The following is a 25,304-nucleotide window of genomic DNA, read 5'->3' on the forward strand; positions in this document are numbered from 1 at the left end:
TGGAAATAACTGTGGAAAACAACGAGCTTCCAAACTTTCTTCCCATACACTAATGGGACTTCCTTTTCCTGCTTTCATTTGAAACAAGTCAATTGCATTCCCCATTACTTCTTTGGAATGCAAAGGATGAACAGTATAATGTTCATATATTTCTTCACTTCTAGACACATCAACTTTTTCAATTTGGCCAACTGAACAATCGCTGTCTTCTTCTGCAACTGTTTCCTCTGCACCAACACATACGTGTTTGTAGTACTCATTGTTTTTGACCAAATACAACGTTGCCTTTTTGACTTTCCTAATATCCACTAAATCTTGCCAGATTTTCTTACTCTTTGTTGGAACCCCATTAACTAGAATTACCAGAGGTTCCTCTTCTACTTTTTCTACACCAATTGTATCAATATTTTTCTTGAAATCTAGAGGCAAATAAACAACTCTTCCCTTTAATCCTTTCTGTAAATCTGAAGGAGGCAATTTCCCTATCTTAGGCTCCATGCGAACAATAGCCTGAAAAGGATGCACACATTGAATCAGAATAGACTCATAGGTATTTAAATCCATCAATTCAGAAGGATTGTCTACCAACTCCAGATTATTATGAACAGCTCTAGCAGGCATTCTGTTTTCATTTAATTTATTATAACAATATTTACAAATACGTTGATCAGAACCCAAATCAAAACAATTTTGTACCAACAAATAAGTTGCAAAATCCTTCCACTCATTATTATTTACCTTTTCACTTTTTACATATAAATCAACTAATCTAGTCTGATGCTTATAATGAGTTCGTCGACAACACACAACTAAAATCTGGCCTTTCACTTGATTTCACCTTAAACTTGGAAATTTCCTGGTCAAACTTTTCTGTACTTGAAATCTGTACATTGTCTTCCACATTACCTTCTATTACTGTGTCAATTTCTACACTGTCCTCTTTTTCACCAAAGTAACTTAACTCAATTATTTCACAAATGTTCTTCACCTCTAATTCAGTTCCATGCAAAAGAGCACTGTTTAACTGTTTAAGCTTAAGTGCTGGACTTTTCCCCTTCTAACACCCTCTCTCTGACTTATTCCTTTTTACATCCTGACTCTGTGTTACACTCTCTTACACTCTCTCTTTGACTTACTTTCTCTTACACCCTGTCTCTAATGTATTCCCTCTCTCTCTTTTTTACAGCAATTTGTAAGTCATACTTTCTCTTACATCTTCTTACTGATTTACTCCGTCTTACAACCTTTCTCTTTGTAACATTCTCTCCCAGACTTACTCCCTATTACACCTTTTGTCTGTTTTACACCCTTTCTGCCTCTTTCTTACTCTCTCTCTCTCCCTTTTACAGCCTCTCTCTGTTTTAGTTTCTTTTACATCCTCTCCCCTTCTAACACCCTCTCTCTGTCTTACATCCTCTTACACCTTTTCCCTGTCTTCCACCCTGTTACACCCTTTTTCTGACTTACTCCCTTTCTACCTTCTTTATCAAAAAACATGACACAAACCAACAAGAAAGAAGCTCAATCTGCTTCCTAGTCTGAGCCTACACAGGTGACATGATTGTGAAAGGTTCAAATATATTTATTTAATCATGCAGACACTATTTATTCCTTCTCAAAAATGTAAAAGCCATTCATTTGCCCCAAAATCGTTTTTTAAATAACATTTTAGAAGCAGACCACAGGTCCCATGTACTAGCATTCAATTTCACTACTGAAACCTTACTATTTCACAAAATACAATTCCTCTATCTTGCAAATGTTGATACCAAGCATTATCAAAAAACATGACACAAACCAACAAGAAAGAAGCTCAATCTGCTTCCTAATCTGAGATAACACAGATGACATGATTGTGAAAGGTTCAAATATATTTATTTAATCATGCAGACACTATTTATACCTTCTCATAAATATAAAAGCCATTGATTTGCCCCAACATCGTTTTTTTTAATAACATTTTAGAAACAGAGCGCAGGTCCTATGTACAAGCATTCAATTTCACTACTGAAACCTCACTATTTCACAAAATACAAATCCTCTATCTTGCAAATGTTCATACCAAGCATTATCAAAAAACATGACACAAACCAACAAGAAAGAAGCTCAATGTGCTTCCTAATCTGAGATAACACAGGTGACATCATTGTGAAAGGTTCAAATATATTTCTTTAATCATGTAGACACTATTTATTCCTTCTCAAAAATGTAAACTCCATTCATTTTCCCCAAAATCGTTTTTCACATCACATTTAAGAAACACAGCACAGGTCCTATGTACAAGCATTCCATGTCACTACTGAAACTTCACAATTTTACAAAATACATTTCCTCTATGCAGCAAAAACTTTTTACCAAGCATTATCAAAAAACATGACACAAAGCAACATTAAAAAACACATTTTGCTTCCAAATCTTCTCCATAGAGTATACAAGTATCTATCTATATTAAATGAATCATTACTCACCTTTACAAATGCTTTGGGAGATTGAGAACAGTGTCAGACACACACACCAATATTTCTTTAGCAGAGCAAAAGGTATGCACTACAGGCACTGCAACCATGAATGGCACGGAAAACCTCTAATTCTACACACATATCCCTCATGTTAACCAATTAAAACTCTTCCCTCTCTATTTTCAAACCAACACCCTTCATCCCCTCAGCCCTTTCTACCTGTTACCATAGCAACTCCCTCCTCACTGAGCTCTCAGGGTTAAAAGTTTATTCTACAATGTTGCAAATGAACTCAGCAAGGATGTTTGACCTCTCAATACACCAGCTTATCCGGTGCAATGTTTCTTTAAATGACTTTTTCTTAACCATACAAATTACTTCTTTCACAGAACAGAACCATGCACCCTAAGTTTCAGTTTTCAACTATCTGAATCCACCAATCATTGCTTGTGATTCAAGAGCACTGAAACTCCAGTTTTTTTTTACAAACTCCTACTGTTCCAACTGCCATTTCATTCCCACACTTCATCTGACTGCACCAGAACCTCCTCTCACCATGTATTCTGTCTGGATTATTGGACATAGCTACATCCACTGGGCTCAAAGGTATGCAGCTATCAGAAATTTTCACAACCTTGATTTACCAAATATAGACATCAAGTGGATTGGCCACAGAGGATTGAGATGTCATCAATTGATACCATTGGTGAAAACCTTTTACCATCTGCCACACCCTGACCTCATAATTTTGCACTGTGGTGGAAATGACCTCGGCACTTTGACTGGGTAGGTCTGGAAATGCTTTTAAAGGACACCTTTGGGCAATTGATGACACTTTTTCCACAAACTGCCTTGGTATATTCCAATATATGCCAAAGACAGAAATGGAAGTGGTCCAACCAATTTTGTCCACAATTTGAGAAAGCACGGAAGCATGTGAATAAATCTGTTTCTGCTTACATGAGAGACTATGGAATGGGTACAATATACAACAATAACTTGCGTTACAGCATGCAAGATATCTACAGAGGAGATGGTGTGCACTTCTCAGATGAGGGGAATAGATTATTCCTCCTAAATTTAAGACTGTGCATTGGAACCTACTTGTAGGTACCTAAATCAGCCACAGAACCCAAAAGCTCTTTTCAGGGCTACCCTACCTCTGATCACTCAAAATGATTACTTTACTCTAACTTTTTTCACTTGTTTTCACCAAAGTACGCTCCCCGGTACGCTTTCCGGTGCGCTCCCCGGTACGCTTCCCGGTGCGCGTATCGGGCGCTCACCCCGCGAAAATTAAAAAAAATAATAATTATTTTTTTGGCCTATATGGGCCTCCTAAGCCCCCCTCAGAAAACCTAGGGGGTCAGGGAGTGTCTACCGTGCCCCCTTTTACCCATTTCCAACGTTGTTTATCCTCCATCTTGTGTCTCAATTCTTCCGAAACACAAGATGGTGGACTCCCGTAGCGCTGCCGGTGCGCGTACTGGGGCGCGCACCGGTAAGCGCTCCCAAAATGTTTTTGAAAGTTTATTTACATAAAAACACTGGAGAGACTTCCACCAAATATAGAATAGGCCCTACTACATACCAGTCCCTACCATTTTCCCAAATTTGGTGGAATTCCATTGAGCCATTTGGGATGTAGCCCTGTCTAAATATCCTGAAGTAAATGACATGACAAAAACACATATGAAAGTGTTAGAATTTACAACCAATTAAAATGTTACTTTCATTTTGTATTTTTGTGTGCTGACATTTAATTGGTTATGTACATGAATATATATAAAAATGAGAGGGAAACACGACCATTTTGACTAGTATTACCTGAGGTACATTTCTAAAGGATTTTCACAGAAAACTTCAACTGCTTTCTGAAAGGTAAGTTGTTAATTTGTAAGGGGAACTATGTTGTGCACTTTAAGTTAATTTAGAAAATCGTTTTCTGTTAGTTATTTACTGTCCCTCTGTTATAGTTATAGATTGAGATAGGCTTCTTTGTGATAGTTATGGATTGAGTTAGGCTACTCTGGTATAAGTATGAATTTACTTAGGCTTCATCACATGCACTTTTTTATATTTCTACTTCCTGCCTGATACCATACACTGCCCAAAGATAACTTAACTGTTAAAACTCAGAATTACCTCTCTGAACTTAAACCCAACAGTGCCCTAACTCTACTGATATAGTTATTTTTTATGCAATTTACAGCAAGAAAATGGAAGGTAAACAAGAAAACATCAATATTTCTTTTGAAATTACCGATGAGGAGATTCTTCAAGAAGATTTTGTTGACGAGGATTTTATGGATGAGTCTCTGGACCAACAATTTATTGACTGTTTACAAAATATTGAATCATGCAATTTTGAGGAGATTCCAGATCATCTGATGCTGGAAGTTTTATTAAACTATGAAAATATTAAACAATACATTTTTATTTAATAATTAAAAATTGTTTGAGACAATATTAATTTTTATATGTAATTCATGAAGTAGTACCAAAATGATTATAATATAAAGTGAGACTTACAGTATACTGTGCAATTTTTAAACATAATAAGGGAGCAGGGTAGACTACCCATGATCCCCTAGGCCTTCTCAGGGAGTGCTTAAAGGATCTGTTTCTGCTTTCCTGACAGACTATGCTATGGATTCCATATACCACAATAACTTCTGTAACAACATGCAAGATATCTACAGAAAAGAAGGTGTACATTGAATTTAAGACTCTGCATTGGTACCTACATGTTGGTACTTAAATCACCCATACAACACAACAACTCTATTCAGAGCTACCCTACCTCTAAGCACTTTAAATTATTATTTTACTGTTTCACTTGGTTTTCCCCATGGTACGCTCCCCGGTACGCTCCCCGGTGCGCGTACCGGGCGCTCCCCCCGCGAAAATCGAAAAAAAAGTTTTTTTTTGCCCTGCGGGGTCCTTTTATGGCCCCCACATCAAACCTAGGGGATCAGGGGGGGTCTACCCTGCCCCCTTTTGGTCATTTCCCCCTTTGTTTTTGCCACCTCTTGTGTCTCGATCCTACCGAGACACAAGATGGCGGCCGCTCCGGACTGTTTGGAATGTTGACAGACACCCGAGAGCCAATCAGCTTTCTACTCGCGAACTCGCGTTGCGCGCTGGTACACGCCCGGTGCGCGTACCGGGGCGCGCTTATAGATATATATATTTTTTTGAACCTAAATTACTCAATATCCACTGGAGCACATATCTTGAAACATAGCAAAGGCACATCGGGCTACCAGTCCCTACAATTTTGCCAAGTTTGGTGGGAATCCATTCAGCCGTTCGGGCTAAAAGTGAGTCCAACCGCCCTATGGAAATTAACATGGAGCAAACACGTTTTGGGACCCCCTTTTATCTTGGCCCCCGCTTGACGAATCCACCCCAAACTTTCAGGGAAGGAGCAGAGCGGAGCGGGCCATCTTCTTTGAGAAATTTGCGAAAATTCGTCCACCGGCACCAAAGTTATTCCCAATAGAATGTTGCGGATTTCCTATGGAAACTAGGTCCTAACTATAACTACCTACTGGCGACCGCCAGTAGGTAATATATATGTATATATATATATATATATATATATATATATATATATATATATATATTATTCACTGGAAAAACCATAGGTTTCACACAGGTTAACACGTTATAGTTAGGAATTAGCATTAAAAAAACCTTGCAAATTCATTTAAAAAACATAGGTTTGACACTTGTTATAGTTAGCTGGACATTTCACTCATACAAAACCTTTGAAATTCCCCCGTTATAGTTAGTTCAGCTAACTATAACTCGCGCGCCCGCAATGCACTGCTGATGACGTCACATATTACATCACTCATGACATGGTTAGTGACATCACTCATGACATCACTGATGACATCTCAAATGACAACCTTTTTTTGCCCTTCTGGAAAAGTAAAAAACTTCCAAATTAGAGCTTCTTTCCTCTTCTTTGGAGGTTCTTCAGGAATGAAATCTCCCTCTGAAGAATGGCTGGAAGATGAGTCCATTGCTGTTATGATGGTGATCTTCCTTCTATTTGACAAGATTCTCAGAAGAGATGCTGCTTCTTAGAAAGTCAAAGTAGAATGATTAAAATGGGACAGAACTTTCAACAGTTGCAATGGGAAGTGTTATGAACCAATCAAACCTCTTCTTTTAAAGTCACATGGCTTTGCATACGCTTATGGTGTGCTTACGGTGCTCTTACGACACGAGTACGCATGACGTTCTACCGCGATTTGTGTAATTGTTTTTAAAAGTAATATACGATTGTTAAAAGTTAAAAAAAACTATTTTCATAATTATCCCAGATAATGTCTTCCCTTAGTATGTACATTTAATGCATAAAAATATGTTTTTAAACAACTAGAAACATTGGTGCCTTTCACGTACAGGACGCCGTACATGTCGTCACACGGAAGCTTTGATGCGACGCGTAACGTCAAAGCATATTCGTACCGTATGCGCGGGTACGCGCTGAGTATGATTAGCAGTATAAAGTATGGTGCGATCACCCTCTCAGTGACAAATCAGAGCTCAGGGCGCGCTAACAAGAATGATTAGAAATGGTCACTCTTTGGAGATTCGATTCTGGGCCTGCCTCTGCGCACATGATAACCCCACCCCTGTCCCTCTCTGTTGTTAATTGTTGGTGCATACACTCACACTTGCACATGCGGGGTGCATGCCCGCCCACACTCCCAAGATGCCACTACCAAGCTTGCTTGTTATCACTAAGCCTGGAAGCCAATACATTAGCCAATGGGAGGTCCCCCAGGGTTTGGTTTGGTCAGCCCCTGCGGTTCCCACCGTCGTAGACTTCATTGGCTACCGATACAAAAAAGGGCAGAATTCAAGGCACTGGTACTGGCTCACCGTGCTTTGAGAGGCAAGGGTTCTGCCTATCTTTCCACCTGTCTGATCCCTTACAACAACACCAGGACTCTTCCTTCTTCTTCCAAAAATCTTCTCACTATTCCCAGATTTAGGAAAACTCACTCAGGTGGAAAAACCTTCCAAGTGTTTACCTCGGCCCTCTGGAACAAGTTACCAAACTCCATCCGGTTGATTCAGGAAGAACAACCCTTCCGGAGAGCCCTAAAAACGTACCTGTTCTGCTGACCATTTCTCTTCTGAATAACACCTTAGCCAGCATAAGATAATACAGGAGCGCCGGGACACCCCGTTGGGGTATCTGTGCGCTATATCAAAATACACTAAATAAATAAAATTCCCATATAATGCGGGCACTGACGTGAGCACGCTCTCTTTTGCCTGCCTGTGCTGCAGAGACAGACAGACTGTCGTCGTCGATTTTATTACAAACTGTTTGCTCGAACGAACAGATAAAATAATGGATTGCATGTGCGTGGACTGTGATGAGAATACACTGTAGGAGGACCACGGTCAAGTGCAAAGAATGAATACTTAAGACATAGCAAACGAGGTGGCAACAAGAGCCAGGAGGGTCCAAGAGTGTTGGAGGCTGGGTTTCTTAACCTGTGTCCTACCTACTATGATGCAAACTTAAAACAGTGACCACAGGAGTGCCTTACTTTTACTCCCCCGTTACGTTGTCAAGTAGGGTGGAGGGAGGGAAAGGAAAGGAGTAAACTACATGTCTACAGATGTACTGCTATGTTCAGAACACTGGATCAAGCACTGAATAAACAAAGTCAGATACAAAAGAAGATACACCAAACAAGGCTACACAAAAGATACACAAAGGAAAGACCACCTAAAACTCATTCGCCAGGCCAGAAATATCTACAACAAGAACATCGTCAACTCAAAAAAAGAATTCTTCAGAGCGGAGCTAGGAAACACCCAAAACAGACCTCGCAAACTCTTTGAGATGGTTAAACTACAATCGAACAAACTGTCCAAAACTGTGAAAGAAAACCCCAAGTCTCTCATCTCCTTTGAGGCTTTCTCCTCATTTTTCACAAACAAAATCAAAACCTGGGATACTGAACTCAAGGCCGCCTCCTTCCCCCCTCCAAACTTTGACCCTCTACCTCCTCCTTCCTCGCCGCCACGATCCTTACCAAAGAATCTAGCCCACTGGTCTGAATTTGCATCCTATGACGGAGTCACTGTCGCGAAAATCCTGGCCTCCCTGAACCCCAACAACCACTTCAATGACCCGCTCCCCTCAAACTGTCTCGCGACCGTTACCAAATCCATCATTCCTAGCTGGACTGCAATCATTAATGCATCCCTACGACAGGGATCAATACCGAACTCGCTGAAAACAGGCCAAGTCCTACCCATTCTGAAAAAAACGTCGCTGGACCCAGCCTCCCCAGACAACTTTAGCCCAATTTCCAACATTCCGCTCCTGGCGAAAGTGCTGGAAAAGTGTGTACAATTACAGCTAAGTCACCACATCAACAACTACCATCTACTCGATGACTGTCAATCAGGTTTCCGACCCGGGCACAGCACCGAAACCACCATGCTCCACATTGTTGATGACGCTCTTCAAGCCCTTGACCAAGACAAAACCTGTCTCCTGATCCTCCTTGATCTATCATCGGCCTTCGACACGGTCAACCATGCGATGCTACTCGAACGCCTTAAACTCAGGATGGGATTAGAAGGCACAGTCCTCGACTGGTTCAAATCCTACCTCCAGAACCGATCTCAGAGATATCTAGTCAATGGCGAACTGTCCGCTCCCTCCGCGGTCACGGTGGGAGTCCCCCAGGGATCAACACTGTCCCCTATTCTCTTCAATCTCTATCTGGAACCCCTTGCCGAAGTCCTGCGTAATGCAAATATCTCCTTTCATATGCACGCTGATGACACTCAGATCTACATAAAAATCTCATCTCTGGCAGAGATCCTCACCCTGAATGAAGCCCTGAAGCTGACCGCCAGTTGGCTCTCCGCCAATCAACTAAAACTTAATGCCAAGAAAACTGAGTTCCTTCTAATCTCCCCACCCAAGAGCAACCCCGACATCCAGACATGGATTAAAGCCATCACAGCCTTAAACTGTTCCCCGACCGTTGTGAACTCAGCCAAATCTCTGGGAATCACCTTGGATTATAACCTAAATATGCGAGACCACATCAACACAATGGTGAAATCGGCCAGATTCCACCTGAGCTACCTATGAAAATTGAAACCCTTTCTAGACGCTTCGGACCTCAAACTCGCTGTTCAATCATTAGTCATCTCTCGTCTGGAATACAGTTGCTCCACCCTCTCTGGCTTACCTAAGATCTCGCTGGCACCCTTAAAAGCCTGCTTCAACGCAGCCGCCAGACTACTTACAGGCTCAAAAAAATTCGATCACATCACTCCTCACTTGAAAGCGTTAAACTGGCTCCCCCTCGAGGTGAGGATTCAATTCAAGCTGGCATGCATCACGCACAAGGCCCTTCACTCTAACTCCCCTGCGTATCTTGCTCAGAAGCTTGTGTTATCTGGAGGAAACAGAAACTCAAGATCGACAAAGGCCCTCCTACTCCGGCCTTCACGCTTCAGGAAAAGAACAACCTACAATCGGGCTTTCACTTCGCTTCAAAAAAGAGGCCAAGGCCTTTCTCATGGTTAAATTTCTTGGCTAATCTCGTTCCCTCAGCCACCTGAGAGACTGTGGGTCTATCCTGCATCCTTGTACATCACCTTTCTTGTTCATTGTACTATATTTATCCTGCTGTATAGCCTATCGTATCCCCCAGGTACAGTACCCGTCTGCTACCCCATCCCACCTTCATCCCCCTGATTCTCTGTAAGCTCTCCTATGTACTAAGTTTTTTATCGTTTTACCTGGTCTTTTTTGTGTGCTATGACCCTGTATTACTCTATTGTATCTGTAAAGCGCTCTGATACCCTCACGGGTCATGTTCGCGCTCTATAAAACTTTAAAATAAAAAAATAAATAATAATAAATAAATAATACACAAATAAGACGGCTAATCTTGAACACAAACTGGTAAGTCAGCAAAAGAACAAAAAGGCTAAGAACACTGCAATGGACGCTACGCTGTGGAACTCATTGGCAGGTCCATGAAACTGTGCGGGCAGCTAGTAGGAGCCTACACAGGACGATGGCAGAACGAGGCCCCTAGAGAAGCTTGGAGGAGTAGCGGTCCCCGGGGCTACGAGGTGGAGACGTAAGCTCCCCCCGCATACTTCAAAATAAAACCCCGGGGAGTGGCATTCCCCGGGGCTTAGAGGGCCATACAAGCCCCCCATTATGGAAAAAAATTGCCGGGATTTTGCCCCCCCGGGAGCCAATTAAGAATAAAATGGACTTCTAGTTTCTTTTTTCCTTTTCCACCGTGTACGCGTACGATACACGTACCCCGCGATTTCTTATTTAAAAAAATAAAATTATAAATTTAGGCCAAAAAATCCATGTGGGACCCCCTGAGCAGGCCTGGTCATGTGAACGAGGCACCTGTGTGTCGAAACGTTATGAAGCCAGGCAAGCGAATAAATATCTGAATCAACGCAAAATCTTTTGGTCCGTGCATCTGTGTTCCTGGGGGAAGCTGTGGCAAGCTGCGGCGCTCCGGAAAACTTTTGGTTTTAAATATATATACATATATATATATATATATATATTACCTACTGGCAGTCGCCAGTAGGTATATATAGTTAGGATTTTTTTGAATAGGGATTTCTGAAAATTCTATGTTGAATAACTTTGGCGTTGATGGACGGAATTGGCTGAAATTTTCAGGAAAATGGCACATTTTGTTTCTGAGCGTCCCCTTAAAGTTTGGGGGGGTTTCGTCAAGCGGGGGCCGAGAAAAAAGGGGCGTCCCAAAACGTGTTTTTAACATTGAGTTTTCCATAGGGCGGTTGGACTCACTTTTAGCTCGAACGGCTGAATGGATTTCCACAAAACTTGGCAAAATTGTAGGGACTGGTAGCCCGATGTGCCTTTGCTAGGTCTCAAGATATGTGCTCCAGTGGATTTTGAGAAATTAACGTTCAAAAAAATATATATATCTGTGACAGCGTCCCGGTTAGCGCCCCGGTTCACGTACCAGACGCGTAACGGAACTTCGCGAGGAGAAGCGGATTGGCTCTCCGGTGACTGTCAACATTCTAAACAGTCCGGAGCGGCCGCCATCTTGTCTCTCGGTAGGATCGAGAGACAAGAGGTGGAAATAAACGAAGGGGGAAATGAATGAAAGGGGGCAAGGTAGACACCTCCTGACCCCCTAGGATTGATGTGGGGGCTATTAAAGGGCCCCGGGGGCAAAAAAATAAAATACATTTTTTTTCGATTTTTCGCGGTGGAAGCGATACCCAGTACGCGCACCGGGTAGCTCACCGGTAGCGTAACGGGAGTCCGCCATCTTGTGTTTCGGACGAATTTAGTCACAAGATGGAGGATAAACAATGTTGGGAATGGGTGTAAGGGGGCACGGGAGACATATCCTGACCCCCTAGGTTTTCTGAGGGTGGCTGAGGAGGCCCATATCTGTAAAAAAAACAAAACTTTTTTTTTCAAATTTTCGCACGGTTAGCGTCCGGTCCACGCACCGGGTAGCGTTCCGGAAAGCGTAACAAGGGGAAAACCAAGGGAAATATTAAAATAATATTTTAGAGTGCTTTGAGGTAGGGTAGCTCTGAATAGAGCTGTTGTGTTGTGTGGGTGATGTAAGTACTAACATGTAGGTACCAATGAAGAGTCTAAAATTCAATGTACACCTTCTCCTCTGTAGATATTTTGTATGTTCTAATATGGGTTATTTAAATGTAAATGTGTGGAAAAGCACTTCATGCTTTAAAGCAATTGTATTTTTGAACTGATTGTTCTTTCCTCTTAGTCCTCCTCTTTGTTTTTTTTCCCCACACTCTTCTTCAGCATGATAGTTGATAAATTAGTTCCCTCAAAAAATGTATATACATAAAAAAATTATATTAAATACATATAAAATATATTTTTCCTTTAAAAGAAGAATACATTTTACAGCTTTTGATATTTGCTATTAAAAAACCATTGAAATTCACTGAAAAAACCATAGGTTATAGACCATATATAGTTAGGAATTAGCATTTACAAAACCTTGAAAATTCACTGAAAAAAACATAGGTTATAGACCATATATAGTTAGGAATTAGCATTTACAAAACCTTATTTTACTCACACAAAACCCTTGAAATTCGCATATATAGTTAGTTGCACTAACTATATATCGCACACCCGCAATCCACTGATGATCATGTCACATATTACATCATTCATGACATGGTCAGTGACATCACTAATGACATCACTGATGACATCTCAAATGACATCACTGATGACATCACTGATGACAACATCCAGTGACTGTATGTTTCTGTAAAGTTAAAATATGTCTTACATATTGAAGAATGGGTGGATGTATAAGTGTCTGGATGAAGGATTTAGTAGGTGCATGACTGACTGTATGAGTGAGTGATTAAATGTGTCTCACTGAGTGCATGGGTTAGTGACTAAACTGTCTTACTTTGTGCATCATTATGTCTGTTGTTCTGTAAACTGCTGCATGTGTTGATCAGTAGCTATTTGAGTAACTATATGGGTTATTGATTGGTTGCCCAAGTATTTGTATGGGAGACTGAGTGTGTGTGTGGGTGGCTGGGAGGTGTATGACTCTGTGCATAGATGTGTGAGCAGTTGATTCACTAGATGTATGGGTTCAAAAGTGCATGTGGAAACAGCTGTATGGGCGGTTGACTGTGTGCATGAGTGTATTGGTGAGTGAATGGATATCTCAGTGCTACATGTCAAAGTAAGTACATATGTAAAACACAGTACATGTGAGAGTTGACATATATAAATAACTGTGCATAAGAGCCAGTGAATGTGTGAGTGGCTGTATGGATCATTGTGAACTTGTATCAGGGATTGTATAAGAGAGTAAATATGTGTTAGTATATGTTTGAATAAGTAAGGTGTGTATAACTGTATAGTTGAGGAAATGGAGGTGTGATTGATTCTTTGCATGACTGACTAGGTGTGTGAGTAACTCCATGGATGAGTGACAGTCTGTGAGTGTCTGTTTACACTGAGTGTATCTAAGGTTATATTAGAGTCTGAAGAGGTTCATCGTATTATCACATGAATGATGTCATCAGTGATGTGATCAGTAATGTCAAATGAGATGTCATCAGTGATGTCATTTGAGATGTCATCAGTGATGTCATCAGTGATGTCATTTGAGATGTCATCAGTGATGTCATCAGTGATGTCATCAGTGATGTCATTTGAGATGTCATCAGTGATGTCATCAGTGTTGTCATTTGAGATGTCATCAGTGATGTCATCAGTGATGTCATTTGCGATGTCATCAGTGATGTCATCAGTGATGTCACTGACCATGTCATGAATGATGTAATATGTGACATGATCAGCAGTAGATTGCGGGTGCGCGATATATAGTTAGTGCAACTAACTATATATGCGAATTTCAATGGTTTTGTGTGAGTAAAATAAGGTTTTGTAAATGCTAATTTCTAACTATATATGGTCTATAATCTATGTTTTTTTCAGTGAATTTTCAAGGTTTTGTAAATGCTAATTCCTAACTATATATGGTCTATAACCTATGGTTTTTTCAGTGAATATATATTTATATATATATATATATATATATATATATGTAAATATATATATATATATATATATATATATATATATATATATGTAAATATATATATATATATATATATATATATATATATATATATATTTATATATATACATATATATATATTCACTGAAAAAACCATAGGTTATAGACCATATATAGTTAGGAATTAGCATTTACAAAACCTTGAAAATTCACTGAAAAAACCATAGGTTATAGACCATATATAGTTAGGGATTAGCATTTACAAAACCTTATTTTACTCACACAAAACCATTGAAATTCCATATATAGTTAGTTGTACTAACTATATATCGCGCACCCGCAATCCACTGCTGATCATGTCACATATTACATCATTCATGACATGGTCAGTGACATCACTGATGACATCACTGATGACATCTCAAATGACATCACTGATGACATCACTGATGACATCTCAATGACATGACTGATGACATCACTGATGACATCTCAAATGACATCACTGATGACATCTCAAATGTCTTACATATTGAAGAATGAGTGGATGTATAAGTGTCTGGATGAAGGATTTAGTAGGTGTGTGACTGACTGTATGAGTGAGTGATTAAATTTTTGTCACTGAGTGCATGGGTTAGTGAGTAAACTGTCTTAATTTGTGCATCATTATGTCTGTTGTTCTGTAAACTGCTGCATGTGTTGATCAGTAGCTATATGAGTAAGTATATGGGTTATTGATTGGTTGCCCAAGTATTTGTATGGGAGACTGAGTGTGTGTGTGGGTGGCTGGGAGGTGTATGACTCTGTGCATAGATGTGTAAGCAGTTGATTCACTAGATATATGGATTCAAAAGTGCATGTGGAAACAGGTGTATGGGCGGTTGACTGAGTGCATTGGTGAGTGAATGGATATCTGAGTGCTACATGTCAAAGTAAGAACATATGTAAAACACAGTACATGTGAGAGTTGACATATATAAATAACTGTGCATAAGAGCCCGTGAATGTGTGAGTGGCTGTATTGATCATTGTGAACTTGTATCAGGGATTTTAATAGAGAGTAAATATGTGTTAGTATATGTTTGAATAAGTAAGGTATGTATAACTGTATAGTTGAGGAAATGGAGGTGTAATTGATTCTTTGCATGACTGAGTAGGTGTGTGAGTAACTCCATGGATGAGTGACAGTCTGTGAGTGTCTGTTTACACTGAGTGTATCTAAGGTTATTTTAGAGTCTGAAGAAGTTCATCGTATTATCACATGAATGATGTCATCAGTGATGTCATCAGTAATGTCAAATGAGATGTCATCAGTGATGTCATCAGTCATGTCATTGAGATGTCATCAGTGATGTCATCAGTGATGTCATTTGAGATGTCATCAGTGATGTCATCAGTGATGTCACTGACCATGTCATGAATGATGTAATATGTGACATGATCAGCAGTGGATTGCGGGTGCGCGATATATAGTTAGTACAACTAACTATATATGGAATTTCAATGGTTTTGTGTGAGTAAAATAAGGTTTTGTAAATGCTAATCCCCAACTATATATGGTCTATAACCTATGGTTTTTTCAGTGAATTTTCAAGGTTTTGTAAATGCTAATTCCTAACTATATATGGTCTATAACCTATGGTTTTTTCAGTGAATTTCAATGGTTTTTTAATAGCAAATATCAAAACCTTTACAATGTATTCTTCTTTAAATCGAAAAATATTTTTTACATGTTTTTAATACAATTTTTTTTTAATTATTTTTATTGTTTCGCTCCCGGTACGCGAACCGGTTAGCTTCCCGTTAGCTCAATTCGGAGCCGCGACCCGGTCCGCGAACCGGTAAACGTTCCGTTTGCGCAACTGTCGCGTTAGAAAACAACATCGTGACGCATCGCGTCAGCATGACGTTTCGCGTTCTCGCGTGATACGTCATATGACGTGCTACGTTAGCGTACCCGGAAGCGCAGCGGTACGCGAACCGGAAGCGATCCGCGGCGCGGCGCCGACCGCGTAACGTAAACACAGCAGGTCATGTGACTCGGTAATAACACTTTTCATTGGTTCATTTCACTTTTGGTTTCCTAATAATGTAATACTAGGTCATGTGATCTAAAATGAACACTTTTCATTGGTTTAGAACTTTTGCTTTTCCCAAATGATGAAAACCCCTCCTTCTTTCCTCACTCTGACTTTCATCTTGGTGAGAGAAAGACCCTTTATTTACATTGTGACATGGCTTCATTAGTAGCTTCAGCTGGTTCTAACCCACCACCTCCACCAAATCCAAAGAAGAGAGGACCACCTGCTGAAGTAATTTTACAACAAGAAGAGGAAGAACAGGAAGAGGAGGAAGAGGAGGAAGAGCCAAGGTTTTTGCCAGAGGAGCCCAGGAGGTATAATCGAAAAGAGAACTACATTTGGCAATTCTATAAATTTCCTGAGGGGCAAAAAAAAGTAAATGCACGCTACGTGTTTTGCCGTATATGCGGTGATAGACTGTCAAGGGGAACTGAAAAAAAGTACAGTTACGGCAATCACACTATGCATCGGCATATGAGTAGGTGGCATCCTAATAATTATAGTGCTGCCCAGCTACGTGATGAGCAACAAAATCCCCTTCCGATGGCAAGAAGATCGGTTGTTCCAGAGGTGTCGGGACCAGAGGCGAGGGAGATGATCCCAAACATTCAAATGTTGTTTGGGCACGTGAAGCAAGTGTGCGTGCACTGCGGCGATTTCATTTGCTACAGGGAAAGTAGCATCATTTTGATTATGAGAGCTATTCAGAATCATGTTAATGTTTGTCCGAAACGCCCCAAAAAATAAATTCTTTTTTTTTTGTTGCTCCTGTTGAGCCCTTTACAATGGATCGTTTTTGTTTCCCCCCCCCCAAAAAAACCAAAAAAATATAAAAACGTTCAGAAAATACAAAAAAAGTAAAAAAATGTTCAAAAAATACTAAAAAAAATATAAAACAACAAAAACATTAAAAAAAACGTTCTTTTCAGAACTAACTCCCCGTTATAAAAAAATTGGTAGAATATTTGGAACTCTGCCAACCTCTATTTCTCTTAGTTCGCTCCCCGGAGCGCTACCCGGTACGCGAACCGGAAGCTAACCAAAAAAATTATTTTAAAAAAAAAAGAACAGTAAGTATAAGGGAAGGAAACAGACAGTTATGTGAAAAGAAAGACAGCTCTAGGGAGTAAACAAGAGATACTGTTACCCACAATCCACTGCTGATGATGTCACATAATACATCATTCATGACATGGTCAGTAACATCATCAGCAGTGGATTGCGGGTAACAGTATCCTTAGTTTACTCCCTATAGCTGTCTTTCTTTTAACATAACTGTCTGTTTCCTTCCCTTATAGTTACTGTTCTTTTTTAAAAAAAATGTTTTTGATCAGTCAGAAACAGTGACATTAATAGAAACAGAGAGAGTGAACAAGAGTGAAGAACTATGGTCCTCCTCAGCCACCCTCAGAAAACCAAGGGGGTCAAGATACATCTACCGTGCCCCCTTCTACCCATTCTGAACATTATTTGCCCTCCATCTTGTATCTTGATTCGACCGAAACACAAAATGGTGGACTCCCGTAACGCTGCTGGTTTGCGAACCGGGCCGCTTCCCGGGAAGCGGTCCAAAAAAAAAGGTGGGAAAGTAATTCACAGACACTAAGAGTAATAGAGACGGAGTGAGTGAACAAGACTGAGGAACTATGAGAAGAGAGGGACTGAGAAAAAGAGTGGAAGGAGTTGAGTAAGTAGGTAATAGAGAAAGGAATGAGGAAAGTAGCAAAGGCAGGAAACTGAGGGTTAAAGAAGTGAAGCAGTGGAACTAATAGTAGGTGAATGTGATAGAAATGTAACGAAAAGAGTACAAAATATTTACCTCATAATTGCCGTTAAATTACTCACTTTTTGTTTTTATACTTTCAATCTGTGAAAGAGAGAACCAACATTTGAAAAATATTAAAACATGTATTTAAAAATTACAAAAGACAAGGGAAAAGATTGAAGGACAAATAGTTTTTCAACAACTTTGACACTTACAGAAGCTTCTGCTTCTCCAGGCCCCCTACACAGTCCTAAAGATATACATTTTAAACTAACAGTATCTTGATGCAGATGAAGTGAGGCCTATCTTAAAACATGGTGCATATTTTGCATTGCTGTTGTTTCAGAAAAGTGTCGCAAGACACTAAAATTTTAAATAATTGCTTCAGGATGCCAATAAGATGTCTACTATCCAGAGTTTTGTTTCAGGTGAGGCCTACTCAGGGTTGCAGATGAAATTTCGAGTTGTTGAAGAGAATAGAGGACATAATACATGTGAAGGTCTACCAATGAAGTGAGTCATGTCCACTGCACTCTTCAACAAAGTCCAAACCTCCTATGTTTCCCTGGACAGACCAAAACTTGATCTGCACAATGTGATTCGTAATGATAGGAAACACAGGTGATGTAATTGAAATACATGCAATTTATTTTGCTAATTTCACAATCACATCACTTGTGTTTCCTTTGCTTAGGTATCTCATTGTGCAGATGTAGTCTAGCATATGAAAGAATACGCAGAAGTGCAGCACTGCATGCAACAACTTTGACACTTACAGAAGCCTCACCTTCTCCATGCCTCCTACACAGTTCTACATATACATCATAAATGCAAACAGTACAGAATTAATTATACATGTTAAATGGTTTATTTTTGCTGTTCTCAGAATGTATCAAAATTCACTAAAAACAGTGACTTGAAGGTATTCATCATGTAACAGCGGGGAAAAAAAAACACAATCAAAATGATTGTGTTTAAAAAACCCATACAACATCAGAAATCAAAATTCAGAACTCCTTAAAGTTAACTTACTTTCCATGACGTCCAAGGATGTCCTATGAACAGCTTACACTCTTTTGTGCTGTTATTACTTTCAGCCCGCCACTTTCTGAAAGAAAATCTCCATCGTTTTTAAAAACACGTTACATGCAATAAATGACTTCTTGCTCTCTACCACAATTTTCCACAAGGCCAAATCTGGTCCGAGCCATTTATAACTCTTGGATTTCTTGTAAGCCAATCCCGTCATTTGGCATTTCCGCAACTTTCAGAATTAAAATGTTGAAGATCATTTTCACAATCCTGGAATAGTAATATCTTCCCCTTCTTGCTCAGTCATGTTCTACTTTTCCTATGACACTGATACAAGCAGACTTACACTACCTCTATGACTACTACAATTATTTAATTCTCTACATCACTTTTAATCACAAAGCAATGTAAAACAGTGGACAGCATTGCAGACTTACATTCCCTCTACTCCATGTTTTGATTGGCTGCTTCAATTAGTTTATAAAAAGAAACAGTTTTTCTGAACTCATTCAAAGTGCACGTATTTCTCCATAATGTCCAGTCCTATGGTTAGAAGTTATGTCTCTGAACTACACTTATCCTCAAGGCCAAATTGTGTAGGAGCCATTAGAACTTCTTGAAATTCCACAGAGCACATCCCGAGATTATTTCCCTAAAATTTTGGTTTTAAAAACACCAGGTAAGAGTTTTTAAGGTCATACGGCAATTTTTTTTTGAAAATTAAAACAGAATCATTGCAGAATGACCAGCCATTTCTAGACTTTAAATAAGCTGTGTAATGTCCTGATGTTATTGAAGGGCCGTCATGATATATAATTGCTGCAGTTACAAAAGTCCTTCCTGATATTGACAACTGCGAAGCTACAAAATTTTTAATTAAAGTTGTCAATTTTGTTCCATCAGGCCTACATCGTTGGAACATTAAAATGACATACTGGCCATATGTTCGTATAAATAATGTGGACATCATTTCAGATTTACATTGGCTACACTCCATGTTGTGATCAGCTGCTTTTACTAGCTTATTAAAGGAGACTGATTTACTGTCTGGCAAAGTTAAATATATAAATCTTTCTGAGTCTACACTAGTAGTACTTGATACCATACAGTTCTCGCAGTCATGCTGCCATTGATAAGAAAGCCCAAACAGCTGATCTACATCTACACCTTCAGCATGTAATACATCAAGCATATACATTAAAAACTCCTGACAATCTTGCTGAATATTTTGAGAGAATTGTGTTTGGCCTGAACATCTGTCTAACAGATTTCGAATTTCAGACACACTTTCTATGTTTCTTCTATCAGTGGTACATTTCTCTAACACAGAATTTAACAAACTGCAAAATCTTTGATCAGAATTGACCACAATCTCTTCTTTTACATTTTTTAGAGAAAACAAAACATTAACCACTACATTAGCATAGCAGTTGACACCAGAACTGTTTTCAAACTGAAAACCAACAACATCTTCAACAGAATCCTTTTTGTTTCTGCTTGTAATTTTAGGTTCATTGACTTTTTGTCTTTTTGCTACAACCTCCCCAGTATTGTTCTCATTTCTTCGTTTCCCGCCTACCACACGTTTCTCAAACAAAGGATACTGAGGCAAATGTGGCGCATACTCTCTTCTTAACCTATTGTATTCCTTAACACAATCTAGATCCGCACAAATGTTTGTGACATCACACTCAATCAAGTACAATCCCGATAAAGTTCTAACTCGTGACAATGCCACATATGCCATACCCTCCTTGAACACAGAACTGCCAATATTCACCAATGCACTGTCTACACTTAAACCTTGCGATTTATGAATTGTCACCGCATATGCCAAGCAAACAGGAAACTGCTTACGGCGAACATATAAGTCTTTTACAAGCAAAAATCTAGCAGAACAACGAGCAATTAGCTGTACTTCCTCAATGCCATCAAATTTAATTTTTAAAAATTCAATTCCATCTCTATTTCTGTATTTCACAAAATCAACAACATTACCCATTGATCCATTTACCAGACCTCTTTCAACATGTAAATTCCTTCTTAAAATTATACGGCAGTTCAAGCACACATTCAGAGTCTTTTCAAAACCTGCAGTTTTAGATATACTCTTCTCTAATGAATCCAATTTTGTTTTCAGATTCTCAGACAAAATAATTGTTGATCCCATATGCTCTACTCTATCAATAGCTTCCAGTTTCACAATCTCTTGCTTTTCTAAATGCAACATTTTGTTGTTAAATTTGGCACATTCTGCAAGAGTTGGCATCAAACATATTCCAGATTTCTTCTCAGTAATTTTCTGAAAAATATTCTCAGGCACAACATCTTGTTCTGGATATAAATTTGACAGTAATCGTGCATGTAAAGCTTCTTTCCCATGCTCGGTCACTTTTCCAATTCTAACATCTTGTAGAATAGTCTTGTAAACTTCATCCTTCGCCTGACGCATATTTTCATGCAGTTCAGCATAATTGAAGTTTAACCATATATTGACGTTGCCAATGCTGCCTAGGCACTTCCTGGTATCTTCATGCGTGAGCATTTTGAACACAGGTTGCCCTTTCACTGGTGTCAGCTGCAGAAGATCTCCGAAAACAATGATGTGTTTGCCACCAAATAACACATCATACTCTGTTTTGAGAACTTCTTGCATCCTCAAATGCACAAAGGCAAGCATGACATTGGAAACCATGCTTACTTCGTCAATGATAAGAAGTTTCATTTTCCTCAAGATTCTTGAAACTTCAAAACAAGCATCTCCAGATAGCTTGTGATATTGTAATTTGTTGTCATGCTCCACTGGCAGCATCAGTAAACGATGTAAAGTAATCCCTTTAATATTATGTGCTGCCAGTCCAGTTGGAGCAGTGACAACACAAGACAGCGATGACTCTGTCCTTTCCTGCAAATAGCATGAAATTGCTTTAATGAGGAAACTTTTTCCAGTTCCCGCTTCTCCACTCACGTACAGTCGGACAGGCTTCAACGACGTACATGAGCACTCTTTCTTATCATGACTTAATCCATGATCAATTTGCATGGTAACTTCGTCATATATTTTCCTCTGCTCAACGTTGAGTTGTCTTTCCAACTCTTCTAAGTTAACCGCATCCTCTTGAGCATGTGCCATGGCTCTTTCCACTTCATTCATAGCAGTGGCAGCTTCATTTTCGATAACAGGTCCTCCTAGTGGATCCTGACTCAATGAAGCAGAACTCTGACTGTCCTGAGAACTGTCTCTGGCAATCTCGGCTGCAATCGTTGCTTCCTGCTCAATTTCCGCATTCAACATTTCTACATATTTGGGAAAAGCAGGACATTCTATGGTCTCCTTGGCGGCATTGAAAGAGTCTTCATAACAGAGGAAATCTCCAAGCAGTTCCTCTTCTGCACGCCAAGGCTTGAAAAGTTGCAAAAGTGCTAAATAGAAAAACTCCTTTTTTTCAGGAGATTCACCACTCAATTTTCGATGGTTTACCAAGTGGCATTTTCTTTGCTTGACCAGACATCCCTCACTTCCTATTACAGCATACACTCCTTTCTCAGTATCTTCTTTGATGTTCCTCTTGAATATGTAATTTTGCAGAACCTCATACAGACAAACATTCTCGAGGTGACTGCTTCGATTTGGATAATATGTATCCAACATGTTTGTCTTCAAAATGTCGGTACTGTTTGGCTCCTTTTCCGCCAAATACTCAATTTCCCGCACAGGTTTGAGAACTCGATTACGCGTTGCTGCAAGACCAAGACTCGCCCAAACGATACTCCTGGACTTGGCATAGAGACTTGCTGAAGACAACCGGTCAGAACATTCGTACGCTCCGATTTCTCGATGCGACAACATCTTCAGACTGAAACTGTACAACTTCTTGCTGAGGCTCTTTTCATGGGAAATGTCCTCCCACATATCCTTCAATTCTGTCTTCTCTTTTTTGGTGATGTAAGACGTCACATACCAAGCCACAGCCATACAGTTATCAGCCACAAACTCTATATCCATGTTAGCATTCCACATGGACAAAATCACCGGGTTGTAGTCGTTGATGTACTTGGACTCTTGGTTCCTCTTCAAATTGTAAGTGTTTTTAGGTGATTTCTTCATGACATTGTGTCGCAGCGAAGACATCAAACTGTTTACTCTTCCTTTAGAAATCACCGGTCGTGGAAAGCCGAAACGACATTTAGTGTAGAACTTGTCCTTGTTTCGGAATTTACGACGGCAGTACTTTCCACATCGATGGCTTTGGAAACGCAGAACTTTTTCTCTTAGGCTTTTCTTCTCCTTTGCGTTTGGAACAGCACACGTAGAATACTGTTGGATGAAACTCATCACTGAGTCTTCTGGATCCGGTCCAAATTTAGGTGCATCCTTGATCCACAGCAACATATGTATATGAGGAGCACCTCTTGCTTGGTACTCCTTTCTCCAGAAGAAATCCAACACCTCTCCAAGAGGTGGATTCTTCTTATTCATGATGAAAGACATCATAGCTTAAAATCTATGATTGAAGTACCTACATACATTGACTGGATCCAAAGAGCACAGTTCTCCAGGTGTCTTGAATTCGATGTTATCTACGTTAGCATTTGCCTCTCGTAGAAATTCAAGTAAGTCTTCCCAGCCATACTCGGCACAGCTCAGAGTGAGGAACCATGTGGGAGTACCTAAGTTCCTCAGCATACATTTTAAATCACCATGACGACGGTACCAGTACTCATTAGTACCACGCTGACACGCCATGAGATTAATCAGGTGAGAATCCAAAATACTGTCTTGGACATTGACTTTATCCATAAAGTCACTTGCCGAGATGTTTTGCATGTGTATACCACTTTTCAAGATGTGGTTCACTGCATATGACAGTCCAGACAGATCGCTTTCAAACAGGAGATGAAACAAATAAGGAATGCATTGTCGAAACCTAGCATCTCCTGCATACAATCGCAAAGTCCGGTATTCAGAAGCAGGAATTTGATGAGGTCGCTCATCATATCTTCCTCCCTGACCTGTTGGAAAAAGCTGTGGGAAACACCGAGCTTCCAAACTTTCCTCCCAAACACTAATGGGACTCCCTTTGGCTTGTTTCATTTGAAACAACTCAATAGCATTCCCCATGACTTCCTTGGAATGCAAAGGATGAACACTATAATGTTCATATATTTCTTCACTAGTAGAGGGTTCTACTTTCTCAATTTGACCAGCACACAAATCGCTATCCTCTTCCTCACTTACTTCCTCTTCTGCAACATATACATTCTTATAGTATTTATTATTTTTTTTCAAATACAATGTTGCCTTTTTAACTTTCCTAACATCTACTAAATCTTGCCATATTTTCTTATTATTTGTCGGAACCCCATTAACTAAGATAACCAGAGGTTCCTCTTCCACTTTTTCTACTCCAATTGTGTTAATGTTTTTCTTCAAATCTAGAGGCAAATAAACAACTCTTCCCTTTAATCCTCTCTGTAAATCTGATGGAGGCAATTTCCCTGTCTTTGGCTCCATTCTTACAATAGCCTGAAAGGGATGGATACTTTGAATCAAAATAGATTCATAAGTATTTAAATCCTTCAATTCAGAAGGAATCTCAACCAATTCCAGATTATTATGAACTGCTCTAGCAGGCATCTGGTTTTGATTTAATTTGTTACAACAATAAGTACACACACGTTGATCCGATCCCAAATCAAAACAATTTTCTACCATCAAGTATGTTGCGAAATCCTTCCATTCACTATTATTTTCCCTTTCACTTTTTGCATATAAATCCACTAACTTAGTCTGATTCTTATAATAAGTGCGTCGACAACACACACAAGTGAAATTAGGCCTCTCACTTGATTTCACCTCAAACGTCGCAATTTCCCTCTGGAAATTATCTGTACTGGAAACCTGTACACTATCTTCCACATGACCCTCTTCTTCTTGCTCAATTTCAACATTCTCCTCTTTACTTCCAAAGTAACAAAACTCAATTTCTTCACATATATTCTTCACATCTATTTCAGAACCATGCAAAAGAGCAGCGCATAATTGTTTAAGCATAATTGCTGGACTCTTAGCATAATACAACATTCTAACTAATTTCCTCACTTTGTTATGATGCACTGCTAGCATCCTGAAATGATGAAAAACACTCTGGCATACTCTCCTGGAAAGACAAGCCAGTGAATGTCCATGCAAATCTGTCACTTCTCTTACTCTGCAAGGATCTAATTCTTGCAACAACATCATTTTCTGCTTCAAACTTTTCTTATTAAATGACCGTACAAAATCACAAAGCAAATTTATGGAATCCTGTCGCACACTGCAAATACTACTACACTTCCAGGTGTACAC

This window comes from Lissotriton helveticus, chromosome 12 (assembly GCF_964261635.1).
Source record: "Lissotriton helveticus chromosome 12, aLisHel1.1, whole genome shotgun sequence".
Taxonomy (NCBI): Eukaryota; Metazoa; Chordata; class Amphibia; order Caudata; family Salamandridae; genus Lissotriton; species Lissotriton helveticus.